General features: G+C 48.6%; 1 protein-coding gene across 11 annotated transcripts in view; it reads left to right on the forward strand.

The window, feature by feature from the left end:
* The window catches only part of NAV2 (neuron navigator 2), a 398868-nt gene that overhangs the window by 36291 nt on the left and 347402 nt on the right, over positions 1 to 15175 (forward strand). The gene's annotated exons all lie outside the window — the stretch shown is intronic.

Genomic DNA, 15175 nt, shown 5'->3' on the forward strand with positions numbered 1-15175 from the left:
GGACTCCCAAGGCAGGTCATGGTGCTGGAAGACCAAGCTGCACTTGGATGGACAGGATCAAGGATACCGACAGGCCGAGAAGGGACAGAACTTGAGCAAACTGCAAGGCTGGCCAAGACGGGATTGAAGCCCAGACACTCTTAACTCTCAAGAAAGTGTCATTTATGGACGATTCTGAGGTCTCTTTTACTCTTTTACATTCCACCGACAGATTGTGTAGCCATCCGCCGTTGAATGCTCTTAGAATTTCAGATGGACTCTTATTTTTAGAAGCGACATCACACTGAGCATTTGACAATGATTGATTCATTTCTCGGCTTATTTTAATAAGCTTAAAGGCGATGGTGGATCATCGTTTATAGACAGAGTCAACGCAGCATTTATGGTTCCTGACTCCACGGGCCTGCAACTCTCGGTGTCATCATTAAAATGAGGACACCCACATGGGAGAGTCGGTGGGGGGGCTCCCCCGTCACAGGGGTGTCCCCACCTCTTTCGAGCGTCTTGCTTCACCACAGCAAGTCACCGGCTGCTGCGACGTGGTTCCCAGTCTCACTAGAATGTCATTATGTTTTATTATGACTTTATTCTTTCCATCAGAAGCTGGTTGATTAGGAGCTGGAGGCAGCCAGTAATTAAGCTTACCTGTCAGGGTTTAGCTCCAGTCAGAATGAAACACGCGCTCCAACTTCCGTCTTTCATTTCCCTGGGTGTCAAGGCTTCTGGAATTAAGCTCCTTAGGGGAACAATACCTGACCCAAAAATGTTAGAACAGGGATTACGGAGATGGAAATTCGGTGAAGTTACCTCCTTGTCACGACCGGGAAGAGCTGTGAACGCTCAGGCTGCTTGGGAAAACTACTTATTTGGGGAGGAAAATTGAGTTCCAAGCCATAATAGCCAGTGAAAGCAATTGCTGGGATCACAGCACCCAGACCCGATATTCATTCGTCCCCCAGAGAAGAGATGTGGGCTAGTCAGGAGACTTTGACGAAGAAAAGTGCTAAGTCCACAGAATCTTTGAGGGCCATTTGTCATCTGTGGGCAGGCCTGCCTCATGTCTGTGGCTTTGAGGGAGCTGTGTCAGATACTTTGTTCCTGCCGATGGTCCGTACGAGCCAAAGGCTACAGGAAGCTTTGTTCTCGACTCCTGAAAATTATAGTCTGATGTACTTCAAAGGGATTCTGATGAGGACATTGGAGGCACAAAGAACCGAGCTGTGCAGATTCGGTTTTCAATTCCGCGAAGCTGGCGTTACTTGGTCTCTCCCGCCCACTTCTTGCTCCCTTGCCTGTGCCTGGTGACGACGGTCTTAGAGGCCCTTGTCACCCTCACCTGCCTTTCCCCCTCTTTGCCTTTGCTAGGCTCGTCTCACCCAGTGTTTTATCTACAGCTCCTTTCTGAATTCTTTTCTCTCTTTTGACATTAAAGGTTTGGCAGACATAGACTTCCTTTCTAAAATGTTTATTAGGGACGCCAGGGTGGCTCAGTGGGTTGAGTCTCCAGACTCCTGGGTTCTGCTCAGGTCTTTATTTCAGGGTCCTGGGATGGAGCCCCGAGGCAGACTCTGCGCTCAGCAGGGAGTCTACTTCTCTGCCTCTCTTCCTCTGCCCCTTCCCCCACAGAATATATAAATCTTAAGAAAAAAAAATTTTTTAATATTTTATTTATTTATTTATTTGAGAGAGAGAGAGAGAGACAGTGAGAGAGAGCATGAGCGAGGAGAAGGTCAGAGGGAGAAGCAGACTCCCCATGGAGCTGGGAGCCCGATTCGGGACTCGATCCTGGGACTCCAGGATCATGACCTGAGCCGAAGGCAGTCGCTTAACCAACTGAGCCACCCAGGCGCCCTAAATCTTAAGAAAAATTTAAAAATATGTTTATTAAAGACATTTTCTGAGGATCTATTAATCCTCAAAATACTCACTTAAATCTCTCCCTGTCCCCCCACTATCATATATATGTCTCTATCTCTCTCGCACGCGCACGTTCAGGGTTTTTTCTCTCGACTTTTTTGAATAGTTCTTTGATCTTTGCCAAGAAAGAATTCACTCAGGCCTGCTGTCCTAGGCTCTGCACACATTTGTCACCTCTTTCCTGGTAGCTTTTAGAATCGGCGAGAATCCTGGGAACTCCATCCCACCTTCATGATGCCTTAGTAACCTGTAACTACCCACTCATTCCATGGGTACTTCTAGAACAGTCCCCAGAGTATGACATTGCAGAACATCCAATCTGGAGGGAACTTTATAACTTGCCCTGTCCCTCACTTCAGAGAGAGTAACAGAAGCCCAGAGAGGAAAAGCAACTTGCCCAAAGTCACACAGGAGGCAGAGGCAGAATCAGAATAAGGCCCTAGCCCTGTTGGTGACTCTTTGCTCTCATCTATGAGAATTCATTTCTTTTTTTTTTTTTTTAAGATTTTATTTATTTATTTGACAGAGAGAAATCATAAGCAGGCAGAGAGGCAGGCAGAGAGAGGGGGGAAGCAGGCTCCTGGCTGAGCAGAGAACCCAATGCAGGGCTTGATCCCAGGACCCCGAGATCATGACCTGAGCTGAAGGCAGAGGCTTAACCCACTGAGCCACCCAGGCGCCTGAGAATTCATTTCTGCATACAAGTGCCAGGTCAGAATTCAACATCCTCATGGAGTCAGAATTATAGCTCTCACTTATGGAGCGTTAACTATGTGCCATGCATTAGGCTAAGTGCTTTTTAGACACACCTCATCTCATTCTCACCAGGTACTCTAGGAGCTGAAATCCATTTTACAGATGAAGGAACTGAGTGGAGGATATGCTACAGCTGGTTGGTCCTGGCTCTTGAGAGCCAATTGTCTGTGTCTCTTCTTAATTCTGTGTTCAGTGGTTTCACGTTGCTAGCTGACTTTGGCTGCCATGGATGTATTTACACCACAAACATCGGCAAATGCTACAAATTGCGGCTTTTCTCCACGTCCTGCACCCTCCACTCCAGGAGATCCAACATACCAGCACACTTCTGGGCTTCCTATCAGCTAAGCAGCCTGCTCAGGGCCGCGCAGCAGGGATGTGAGAGAGCCGGGACTGTGACCCACAGGTGTCTGACTTCAAAGCCTGAGCCCTTCACCCTCTGCTGCTAGTCACCAAAGCCAGGTTTTTGGGGACCTGTCTCCCCTGAGACTGGAGGCAGTGACATAGAGAAAGCTGCTTCTTTGGGTCTGCTACCTAGGATGGTGGCAGGGTGTGAGATACCCGTTCCAGGGGGACCACACCTGGTTGCTGGATGGAGGATGCCGCCACAGCGTATCCCAGACCTCACTCCAATACTCCGCTCCAACACTCAGGCCTCCTTGATGTTTTCAAGGGCTCCAGTCATACTCACAACTCAGGGTCTTAGCTGTTGTTCCCACAGCCTTAAATGCTTTTCCATGAGCTTGCTCGCTCACCTCCTTCTTGCCTGGCCTCTTCCTTGACCTGCCCATGGAAGACAGCACTGCAGTACTCTCCGTCCACTTCCCAGAGGTTATGTTCAGAGCACTTATCACACTGCCTGTCTTACAGCCCACCTGCTTTCACTTTCTGTCTTTCTCTCCAGCAGATGGTAAGCTCCATGACGGTTAGAATTGCACTGTGCTCACCTGATAGCTTCAGAGGGTGGAAAAGGGCAGGATTGGATGGAGAAAGTAATAAGTCTCAGCTATTACTCTATTCTACATGCTGCCTTTTTAGATATGCCTTAGGGGGTTGACTCCTAGCTTAGCTCTTTACTCATAAAGACAAAGGGCTTTCTCCTTGGCTCTCTGACCACATGGGATCGTCAACGTCAACAACCACCTAGAGCTTCTTCTTCCATATTCCCACTTCTTCCGCCACCACACACAAAATAGGCCAACAGTCCCATCTATCAGTGTTGATCTGCTGACAAATAATTATTAAACTCTTTTTTGTTTTTTAAAGAAATTTTGGCAGGAGAGGCAGAGGAAGAGGGGAAAGAGAATCTTAAGCAGACCCTGTACTGGGTGGGGAGCTTGATACGGGGCTTGATTTCAAGACCCTGAGATCACGCCCTAAGCCAAGTCAAGAGTCGGATGCTTAACTGACTGAGCCACTCAAGCACGCCAATTATTAATTTTTTTTAAAAGATTCTTTTAAAAATATATTTATTTATTTGACAGAGAGAGAGAGAGAGAGAGAGAACAAGCAGAGGTAGTAGTGGAGGGAGAGAGAGAAGCTTAGCAGGGAGCCCGATGCGGGGCTCAATCCCAGGACCCTGAGATCATGACCTGAGGTGAAGGCAGATGCTTAACCAACTGAACCACCCAGGCGCCCCTATTAAATATTTTTAAGAGGAACTTCTTTTTAAAGATTTTATTTATTTGAGAGAGAGAGAGAGAGAAAGAGAGCGTACACATGCACGAGCAAGGGTAGGAGCAGAAGGAGAGAGAGAGGGCCAAGCAGATCCCCACTGACTGCTGATCTCGACACGGGGCTCAATCCCAGGGACCCCGAGATCATGACCCGAGTCAAAGACACCCAACCGACTGAGCCACCCAGGTGCCCCAAAAGGAACTTTCAACTCCAAGAACTAATTACATTTCCATCTTACAAGGCCCAAGTGGCCATGCCATTGAAACTGACTAAATAAGAGGATGGTTGGGGCTGGTTGAGTGTGACCTTTGAGAAGAAAATGTGAAGGGATTCAGGTCACAGCCCACAATGGGAGCGGCTGCAGGGACTGTGGGCTGAGTGCCTATTCACTTATTCTGACCTGTGGGATCACACTGAGGCTCTTTCTCACTTTCCCTGATCCTGTCTGACAGTAAGTACATAATCACACTCACACACACACACACACACACACCCCCCTTCCTTTCTTATTTCAAAAAATTGTAGGTGTTTATTGTAGAAATTTTAGAACATGTGGACAAGGTAAAAGAATAGTTAAAAATGACTCGTAACCTCAACTCACAGATAAGAATTGTGAATATTTTGGTGAGTTATTCTTTACCAGTCTTTTTTCCTACTGTTTAACATCTCTGTGTTTTCTGACCTCCAGTTTTAAAAACTTCATACATCATGGACATCTTTCCATGTGATCAGTATGTTTATACCCAGTCACTTTTACTAGTATTTGGTAGTATGTGGGTAATTTATTACACCCATCCTGGACTGTTGGGTGGACACTTACGTTGTTTCCAACTCTAGATTGTTAATACTGGGATAGAACTTCTCCTTAGTATGTCTTGGACAAATAGTGATTATTCTGACAGTCGTTAATGTCCATTACTGCAAACTCAATCTATGGACAGAATGTTTGTGCCTCACCTCCCACCCCCATTCAGGTGTCAGAAATCTTAATCCCCAACATGATGGTATTAGGAAGTGAGGCCTTCGGAGATAATTAGGTTTAGATAAGGTCATGAGGGTGGAGCCCCACAATGGCATTAGTGACCTTGTAAGATGATCAAGGGACCAGCATATGAAGTTACAGTAAGAATAGGGCCATCCATCAACCAAGAGGAAAGCCCTCACCAAGAACCCCAACATGCTGGCACGCAGCCTCCAGAACTGTGAAAAATAAATGTCTCACCCAGCCTCTGGCGTTGTTATAGTTGCTACGTCACCGAATCTTCCACAAATACTTACTATAATGGTATATATATAGCCACCATGACTTTACCTCAGGACCTTTGCACATTCTGTTCCCTCTCCTTGGATAACCCTTTCCAGCCTTCTTCCCCTGATTATCATAGGTTCTTCCTGCTGCCCTAAAGCATACATTTTCTTACATTTTAATGTTTAGAAAGATGATGAATCTACCTGCCAGTATGTGGGTTTGTAGTGGTAGTGAGTTGTGGACATAATTCCTTTTCACCCTTTTTAAAAAAAATTTTATTTATTTGACAGACAGAGATCACAAGTAGTCAGAGAGGCAGGCAGAGACAGAGAGAGGGGGAAGCAGGCTCCCTGCTGAGCAGGGAGCCGGATGCGGGGCTCGATCCCAGGACCCTGGGATCATGACCTGAGCTGAAGGCAGAGGCTTAACCTGCTGAGCCACCCAGGTGCCCCCCTTTTCACCCTTTAAAGTGCAGCCCAGCCCGGACTATAATTTCTGAGTTACCATAAACCCTTGGGCTATTCTCTCCTTGCAGTCTGCACACTGCCTGGCACTTGCGCGCTCGCTTGTCTCTCCCTGGACAGCAAACATGTATTTTTTGTTCCTAAATACCCAGGTCCCAGCAGCTCAGGAGCCTGGGCTCCAGGACAGGTGCAGAGGGGAAGGGTAGGCGGGGAGCAGGTTTCTGGTTGCCTCCTTCCCCAGCAAACAGGTAAATGGAGTTACTTCCTCATTCCAGGCCATGGGGAGCTCTCTTGCAAAGACCTTGGTGGGTAGGTCAGAGTGTTTCACCTGCCTGCCCTTTGAGATTAATGTCTGTCTCAGGCCTTGCTGGGTATATTTATTTACTCTGAGCGAGGGTGGGGAGAAAGCTTAGCAGGCGGAAGTTTTGGTAATTCGTGCCCACATGGCTCTAGAGAGCCTCCAAAACCAGTAACCTGCGTAGCCATTGTTTTCAGGGTGCCTCACAATGACACTCAAGACTCAGGGGAAATGCTTGAATTTCAGCTTCACAAAAGGGCCTGCCGGAGATATCACCTTTCCCGCTGGCCCCGCTGGCCCTGCTGCCCCACTATTGATGAAGTTGGCCATTTGAGCTCTTCAGCATTTCCTCCTCCCAGCTTCGCCCCTCCCCGCACCCCCTTCTGGGTCTTTCTCTTTGTTCTGAGTTTGTCTTCCCTTATCTGCCTCTGCAGTACTTTTTGTCTTGTTTTTTATTGCTTAGCTCTAACTCCAGAAGGAACATGGCACCCGTTGCCTGGGAATGCACGCTTCACAAAGCAGGTAGATGGACGATCTTTCCTCTCCGGTTGGGAAGATGGGGGAAGGCTTCAAGTAGGAGACCAGTGGTGCTTGAAGGATGGGTAGGATTCAAATAGCTGAACAAGTAGTAGAGGAAGGGGAGCAGGAAGAAGAAATGATGAACTCATTTTAACTAATTACATTCTAAGCTCAGGCAGGAGTAAGCCAAGGTCAGGAAGGGGAGGACTGGGGCTGAAGCAAACATGTCTGTGTTATGTTCATATAGCGCCTTCAGTATGCTGCCCACTTTCGCGTATGGGTAAACCAGATGTCCCCAGGCCCCTGGTTCTCCAGCCCCTATGTTGGTGTGGATTCTCCTCACTTTACCCCATGACAACCCAGCCTCCGAGCTCAGTCCCTTTCCAAATTCAAACCCAAAGAATCCATGATCATGAAACTGTTGGTATCCAATTAAGAGTTCACTGCATATTTTGTAAAAGAGATGGGGGAAAATGGGCTTATCTCGTACACGGCACCACAAACAACTAGAAAAATCCATTAGATGTTTCTATCCCCCACCCCCAAACTCCCTAGTCACACCGTGGTGTGGAGGGGTATGGCTCCCTACTGCTTTCAGTCTAGCTCTTCTTGGCCCTTTGGATCTCCTGCATTCTCACCTGTGAACCTCACCTTTCTCTCTCTCCCTCAGCCAGCCCTTACCACCCAACTTATATACCACTGACACAACGTGTTAGTCAACAGGCCTCCCTAGTTTCTTGATCTAAGCCCTCCTGCAAAGAGGTTTATTTGGTTCTATTCTCCAAACAAATGTAATGCTTTTCCTCAAGAGAAATTCTGTGGCTGATTTAGTCTCCCTCTTGTTACATGCATATTGTCTTATTCAGATTCCCACAACCACCCGTCTATTACCTTCACGTATAGATTAGACAACTGAAAATAAGAGAAATTGAAATGAAAATGAATTGCTTTGCTCAAAGTCACACGGAAGCCAACAAGGCAAACATGAGACTAAAACTCTGTCACTTTTTAAAAAATGTATAACAGCCACCCCTTATACATGGAGTGTGAGGAAGGTGACTTTGATGGGAGTAGGGCTAGACTTGTAGCTGAGGACCTGTGTTAGGTTCCCAGGGCTGCCATAAAAAAAACAAAAAAACAAAAAACAAAAAACCACAGCAGTGTGGCTTCAAACAATAGAAATGTATTCTCCTCATTTTGGAGGCTAGGTGTCCAAACTCAGGGCATTAGTGAGGTTGGTTCTTTTGGGAGGGTTCCACCAGGAGCCTTCCTTCTGAGGGAGAATCTGCTTTGTGCCTCTCTCCTAGCTGCTGGCGGTTGCTGGCGACCCTTGGCATGTAGCTGCAACCCTCCAAACTCTGTCCTCATGTTCACATGGCATTCTCCCAGGGTGTCTCTGTGTCTTCATGTGGTCTTGTAATGAGGACACTGGCCATTAGATTTAGGGCCTACCCTAATCCGTGATGAACTCATTTTAACTAATTACATCTTTTTTCCAAATAAGGTTACATTTGGAGGTCCCAGAAGGATAGGGAGTTTTGATGAGACACCATTCAACCCAGTAAAGGACCAGTTCATAAGGGTCCTAGAAAGTAATGCTGGGAAATGTAGATTGAGGCCAAGGAACGATCATGAAGGGTTTGTGAGGAGGAGGATGGCAGGATCCAACGGAAAAATTCCTCCCGTCCAATCTGACTGGCTCCATGTGATTTCCTGATCTCTGCAGCTCCTTGTGCCTTCCTGCTTCATTCAGGAGTTCAGCTGGGTGGGCTTCCACCAGCAGGTGAGCCATTTCCGAGAGTGGCAGCCTTTTCTTTCTCTTGGAAACTTTGCACTTTGGGAGAAACTTAGCACTTGCCTCCGTGGTGCCTTGGGCTAATCAGTATGCCGCTTGAAACTATTTAAAGCCTGATGCATTAGTCACAACAAATCTGCTCCCACTGGGAGTTGAAAAGACTGAACAGGGCGCCAGTTTCTTTTTGCTAAGTGCTGTCTGTTTTCTCCCTCACGTCATTTTCACCCAGCCCTTTGCATTCCTTGGACTTCGGGCCCAGAGTCCCTTTCCTGAGTTGTCCCTGATGCTGGAATCGCTGCCAACGGCTCGTCAGGCCACCTTAGAAACCCTTCCTGAGGACAAGAGCCAGGGGGCTAAGGCAGGGCAGGGAGGGCAGAGCAGGAGGGGCTACGAGGTCTGGTGGATCCACAGGAAAGACCTGGAGGCCCAGCTGGAAGCAGCTAGAAATGCCTTGGGGACCTCTTCACTGCCCACTCTGACCCACCCCACAAAGGCCAGGCTATTTTGACATGCCTCGAAGCTGGGAGAGCACGGGAACTTTGGCCTGCTCTAGCCGCAGAAGCCACAGGCTCCTTCTGCCTCTGTGGCTTGGCCAAACCCTCAACTGGCCTACAGGGCAGCAGGCTTGGGGGAGGCACCGTTGGCCTCAGGGAGCGCTCAGAGGCCTGGGCTTCCATGTATTTTGAGCAGAGATCCTCCAGCAGCAAGCATGGCTTCTCCACACAGGGCCCAGCGGTGTCTTTCGATTCTGTCCGGGGCGGTAGGTTGGGTGAGGAAGCGAGCATAGAGGGTGACAAGAGGAGAATTGGGATTTCTGAATCCAAAGCCTTCTGTCCTCTGCTCTGGCTAACTGCAGGATCTCCGTCAAGCTGCTCTGAGCCTGGAGAGTAGGTAATTCCTGGCCCTCATCGGGGTTTCAGAAGCATGAATGGGAAGATTTATGTAAAAGTGCTTCGCAGACTCTAGGGTGTGCAGGGGGGAGTAGAATGGAAAACGTGTGGCCCCCTCTCTGGACCGCAGGAAGAGCTTACATTTATGGCAGGGGCAGTATGGGCTAGAGGGTCTTCTGAATATTTCCTGTGTATCGTTTTACATAATCTGCCAGGGGGCCGAGGGGCTCGTACTATTATCATCTCTCCTGTATAGATGAGGAAACCGTGGCTAAGAGAAGTTCAACCACTTGCTGAAGGTCAGCCAGCTACGTAGTTGTGAGGACTCCATTCAGACTCTGGGACCTGCAGGCTTGCCCCGCAGTCTATGCTGCCTTTCTCGATGCAGTGATAATATTTCAACTTGCCATTATCGGGACCTAGTCTTGAAAACCCTGAAAATCCACAGTCCCTCACCGTCACAGCAGCTTTGTGCTGTAAAATCCTCACCTCCCCTTGATGAGGGAGGAATGTGCGCACTTTGGTTCCCTCTGTTTATTGAGCACCTAGTTTTCAGTTCGAGGCCCGGGGGCAGGAGTGATGTAACAGTGAACAAAATGAGGGGGTTCTTGCCTTCCTGGAACTTATATTTTAGCACCGGGAAGACAGGCAGTGAAATACACAGGGAAAATAATTTCAAATCAGAGTGAGGGCGGTGAGAATCGGACAGTGAAGTGGCAGAGAGAAGGGAGGCCAGGGAAGGCCTCTCTGAGGGGGCGCGTGGAGCGGAGACCAGAAGAGTGAGGTGAAGCCTCTGAGGGAAACCTGTGAGGAGGAGTGCTCTCAGGTCGGGGGACAGTGGGATTCTGTTAGGAATAGAGAGGGGCAGGAGGAGTTGGAGGAGGGGAGCCCAGTGAGTGAGAGGAAGTGTGGATCTGGTCGCAGAAACAGGAGGCGGGGACCATGGTAGAAAGTGAGGTGACTCCTAAGAGGCAGTGAGGGTCAGGAACACTCTCACTCACGCCATCTCCTCAGACCAACTGTACTGCCGTGTCGTCCGCCATGTGCTCAGTGAGGGCTAATGACTGAGGAAAGGCCCGGGCCTGGGCAGGGCAGGATGGGCTGGTGGGTAACATCATTGGTGGGTGGGCTCCAGCTTGGAGTCGGTGGAACCCTCCCTATTTTGCTGCAGGGCAAGCAGGTGGCAGACCTGGGGCCCTAAGGGTTCCCTTCGCACACGCATACAAGCTAATGTCCTAGTCCCCTCCGGGAGTTGGCACAGTTGGTAGCACCCCGTGACTAGACCCAGCCGGCTCCCAGACTGAGAGCCAGATCTAACTGGGAAGGCAGAGCCGCTTCTTCTGTCCTTCTTCCCACACTCCCCTGCCCAGGAGAATATCTGTCTTAATTGATAACCTCTGGGGATTTTGTAGGAGCTCCACTGTCCATGGAGAATTGCTAGTATGCATTCTAAAGAGCCTAGTAAGATTTTTTATCCCCTTTGAGAGGAAGGAGATGTTTTGTGGGATGGATCAGAATAAAATCACAAACTTTGGACCTGGAAGATACTCTGGAGACAGTTTTGCCTAACACTCTCACTGATAACAAGGGACGAAGCCTTGGGAATTATTTATTTCAGCGTTTTTCTGGGGAAAAAACTACAAAAAACTACAATTTTCCTGACTTCGTAAACAGAATAAATGGATTCTTTGACTGGACAGAGGCCGGCAGTAGATAGAGCGGGGCTTCTGGTGTCCAGGAAGGGGGTGGTTCGCCCAGGAAGTACTTAAGAGCTGGATGTTCTTGGGCAGGTCGCTTCATGTCTAATTCCTCAGTTTCCTGATCCGTAAAATACAGACAACAGTGGACACTCAGCTGAAGGGGTTTTGGTGTGGACTGAATAAAATAACGTAGCATATGTAAGGTGCTGGTCACACAGTGAGGGTTCAATGAAAGATGATTGCTGCTACCATTTGCGGCCACAGACGCAGAGGACACAGATCGGCAGTGATGCAGAGCGGGTAAGAACGCTCGGGATGGCCAGCTGGCCTGCAGACGTGCTGTTCTCTTGAGCTCAGGCTTCCATAACGTCCCTCCAAGTTTTTATTAATTCTCCATCCCCCACCCCGCCCCGAGTTTATCTTACCATTTGCCTCTATTTCCTGAAAGGCTATTTCTGTTGCTGTTGTTGTTGTTGTTTTTTAAGATTTTATTTATTCATTTGACAGAGAGAGAGCGTGAGCCGGGGGAGCAGCAGGCAGAGGGAGAAGCAGCGCTCCCCACAGAGCAGGGAGCCCGATGCAGGGCTTGACGCCAGGACCCTGGGATCATGACCTGAGCTGAAGGCAGACACTGAACTGGCTTAGCCATCCAGGTGACCCCTGAAAGACAATTTGTAAGAGAAAAATATTCCCTATTCTGTGAGACTTCCAGGGTGTGAATTAGAGTTTTACCATAGAGTTTTGACTTTATGTCTCCAGTGGCCTCAGCACATCTGCCAGTGTATGGGCCTGGACACTACTGCAGGTTGGAGAAAGGTACCCAGCCTCACCCAGTGGTTGTAGGACCCCATCCTTTGTCCCATATCAACTCAACCCCCAGGGCCACAGGGAAGAATTGTAAGATGACAGCTCATCCTCTCCCACAGGCACCATGTTATGGTTTCAGGTGAACTCATCACTGGACAGTGATGTCTGTTATTAGTCATTTCCTCCTGGCTTGGGGGGAGACTTCAGGCATGTGGAAGGCACCAGAAGCCCCATGGCCAGCAGCCACTGACTCACAAGCTCTGAGAACTGACTGTTCATGATGACTCGGCATTGACTCGTCCCTATGGTAGGCTCTGCAGGAGCCTGGCAGGGCCTCACCATCCTGTTCCTTTCCTGTCTGCTGAATGCAGTCCCCATCTTCATGTTAGGAGGCATCTTTTCAAAAACTAAATTAGAAGAGTAAGAGACAAAAATTAAGAGCCCTTTCCAAGAAGGAATTTAGCTAGGAGAACCGAATCCTATGTAATATCCTGGGTTAAAAAGAACCAGCTATGAACTACAAATGCAGTTGACTTTGGCCCTGAGATCTATAGGGAAAACCAGAAAAAGAAATAGTCCTGAATCAGCAGCACCAGCAATGTTTGCTTGTGAGCTCTTTTAGTCATGTACGTGAATATATAATTCTGTCCCGGGGTTCTGTGGAGTTTACTTTGTGCCCCAAGGTGTGGAATTTGGAAAAATGCCAGCCCTGATGGTTCTTCTGCTTTGGGAAATAAAGCAAAGGAAACTCCCATGAGAATGCTGTCTCTTGGAGAACCGTTACTCACCTGAGCCCTGGGGTTCAGATGGAGGTTCAGAGCGAGTTTGCAGGGGCTCATGGGACATCGGAGCCCAGGAGCTGCTCAGTCAGTGCCAAGGCCCAGGGCCCAGGGAGAGGACACTCGGGAGGGGGGGTGCTTTGGACTTTGGGGAGTCGTTTACTCCTTCATCTTCTTTTTCTGGAGCACCTGTTTGTACCAGGCACTGTGCTAGGCATGAAGCAACAGCAAGGCTTCTGTTGTCATGGAAGCCTTCTTGTGGGGAGATATACACAGAAAAGCAAATGCATTAAGTTTATTTCAGAGTGGCAAGTGCTATGAAGACAGTGAAGCAGGGCGATGTGTGCGAGAGCGATTGGGGGTGACGTTAGACCGTGTTAGACCCAAGGCTCCAGCCATGGGAAGACCAGGGGAGCCCGATGTGGGCAGTGGCATCACCAACCCAAAGACTCTGGGTGGGGACCGCTGTGGCTCCTCTGATGCACATAACAATGGCCAGTGTCCCTGGAGCCTCGTCAATTTGTGGCTCCCTTCGGATTTATCCCTGGTGTGCTATTGCCCCAACTGCTACGTCCACTCAGAGGGCCATCTCCTGGAGGCAGTTTTGGAAGGAGCGTCTTGAAATGCTTTGGAGACAAGCAGAAATGGTTGAGGAGGGGACTACTGCTGCCCTCCTCCTCACTGCCACCATTGAGTCAGTGGGCTCATGCTCGCTGTGTCCCCGTAGGAAGTCTACTTCTCTTCATGTCCACCACCTTCTCCTGGTTCAGACCACCAGCCTCTCTCCCCAGGTCTCCTGGAAAAGCCTCTGAAACCAGTTCCTCATGCATGGTCTTGCCCATTCCCAGTCCACTCTCCACACTGTGGTCAGAATGATCTTTTAAAACCTCAGATCTAGGGACACCTGGCTGGCTTATTCAGGGGAGCATGTGACTCTTGACCTCAGGGTCATGAGCTCAGCATGAGTTCATACCCACATTGGGTATGGAGATTATTTGAAAATAAAAGCTTTAAAATTAAACCAAACTAAACCTCAGATCTAATCATGTCCCATACACCTCCTCCATACTTTTCTATAACTCCCCATTGTTGTCAGGATTGGGACCCAAATCCCCACAAGGACATGCAAGGTGCTGTCTCTACAGAACCCTAATTTCTCCACCAGCCTTGTTTCCAGCCATTCATGGCTCCATTTTGTGCTCTGGCTGCATAGGCTTCCTTCCAGTTCCTCTAATATGCTGTACCAGTTTTGGCCTCGGGATCTTTGCACAAGCCTCAAGGGCTCTTAATCCTTTCTCCTTCCATGCACCCTGGCCTCAGCCACTTCTACAGGTCTCAGCACATCTGTTACTTCAGCAGGGACATCTTCCTTGTTGACCTGTGATACTACATAGGGTCTTTGGTTCCATGTCCCGAGTAACACTTCATATTCATCATCCTAGCTCCCAACACATTTCTATTTATCTGTGATCCCTCTTTCCTGCACTAGGCCATACACTCCAGGAGGGTGGGAACCAATTCAGTCTCGTCTATGACCGTGTCCTCAGCACTTCGAAAGTGTCTGGAGCACAGTAGACACTTGATATGTATTTGTTGAAGCAATGAAGGAGTGAGTGCTCACAAAGACCTTGACTCTTAAATGTTCCACTTGAATGTGCTACTTGCTTTCAACAAAATGAATGAACAGGAGACCGTCTGTATTTTCTGTTCCACTTCTCTACCCTATAGAGATGGTGATTGATATCTGGAGTTCAGGAATAAGCACAGTGAGTAGGAATTCTGGCAGATGAACAACCTGCTTAGGAAGCCTGTTCTTGCCTTCGACTATCAGAAGAGTGTTATTTTCTTTGGCCCGAAGGAGTCTAAGACTGTGTGTACTCAGGGAAACGGTGTAGACCCACAGTGTGGAGCCGGGGCCAGGGGTGAGACTCAAATAATAATCAAGTGGAAGAGGGTTGTGTGAAGCCTGGTGGGGGGACATTGCCTTTCTCAGCGGCTGAGGAATTGGAACATTCCCCCTTGTGTCAATGTGGAAGTGAATGAATTAAGTTCCGTTTTATGCCGTGCCTGGAAAAATACCAATGCCGCGCTCGCATAGTTTCTGCAAGCAAACCCCAAATGCCACTCAGTCTCAGACCTGGGAGAGACTGTTAGAGGGAAAAAGAGTCAACATTCACAGACTATGGGAAATACCACTGAAGTGGAAAAAGATTAGAGCCGTGGATTTTTTACTCTTTTTGGGTTGTGGACCCCTTTGAAAATCTGATAGAAGCAATGGACCCTTGCTCCCTTTCATGCCCCTTGACCCTCTGCAAAATATATAT

This window comes from Lutra lutra, chromosome 10 (assembly GCF_902655055.1).
Source record: "Lutra lutra chromosome 10, mLutLut1.2, whole genome shotgun sequence".
Lineage (NCBI taxonomy): Eukaryota > Metazoa > Chordata > Mammalia > Carnivora > Mustelidae > Lutra > Lutra lutra.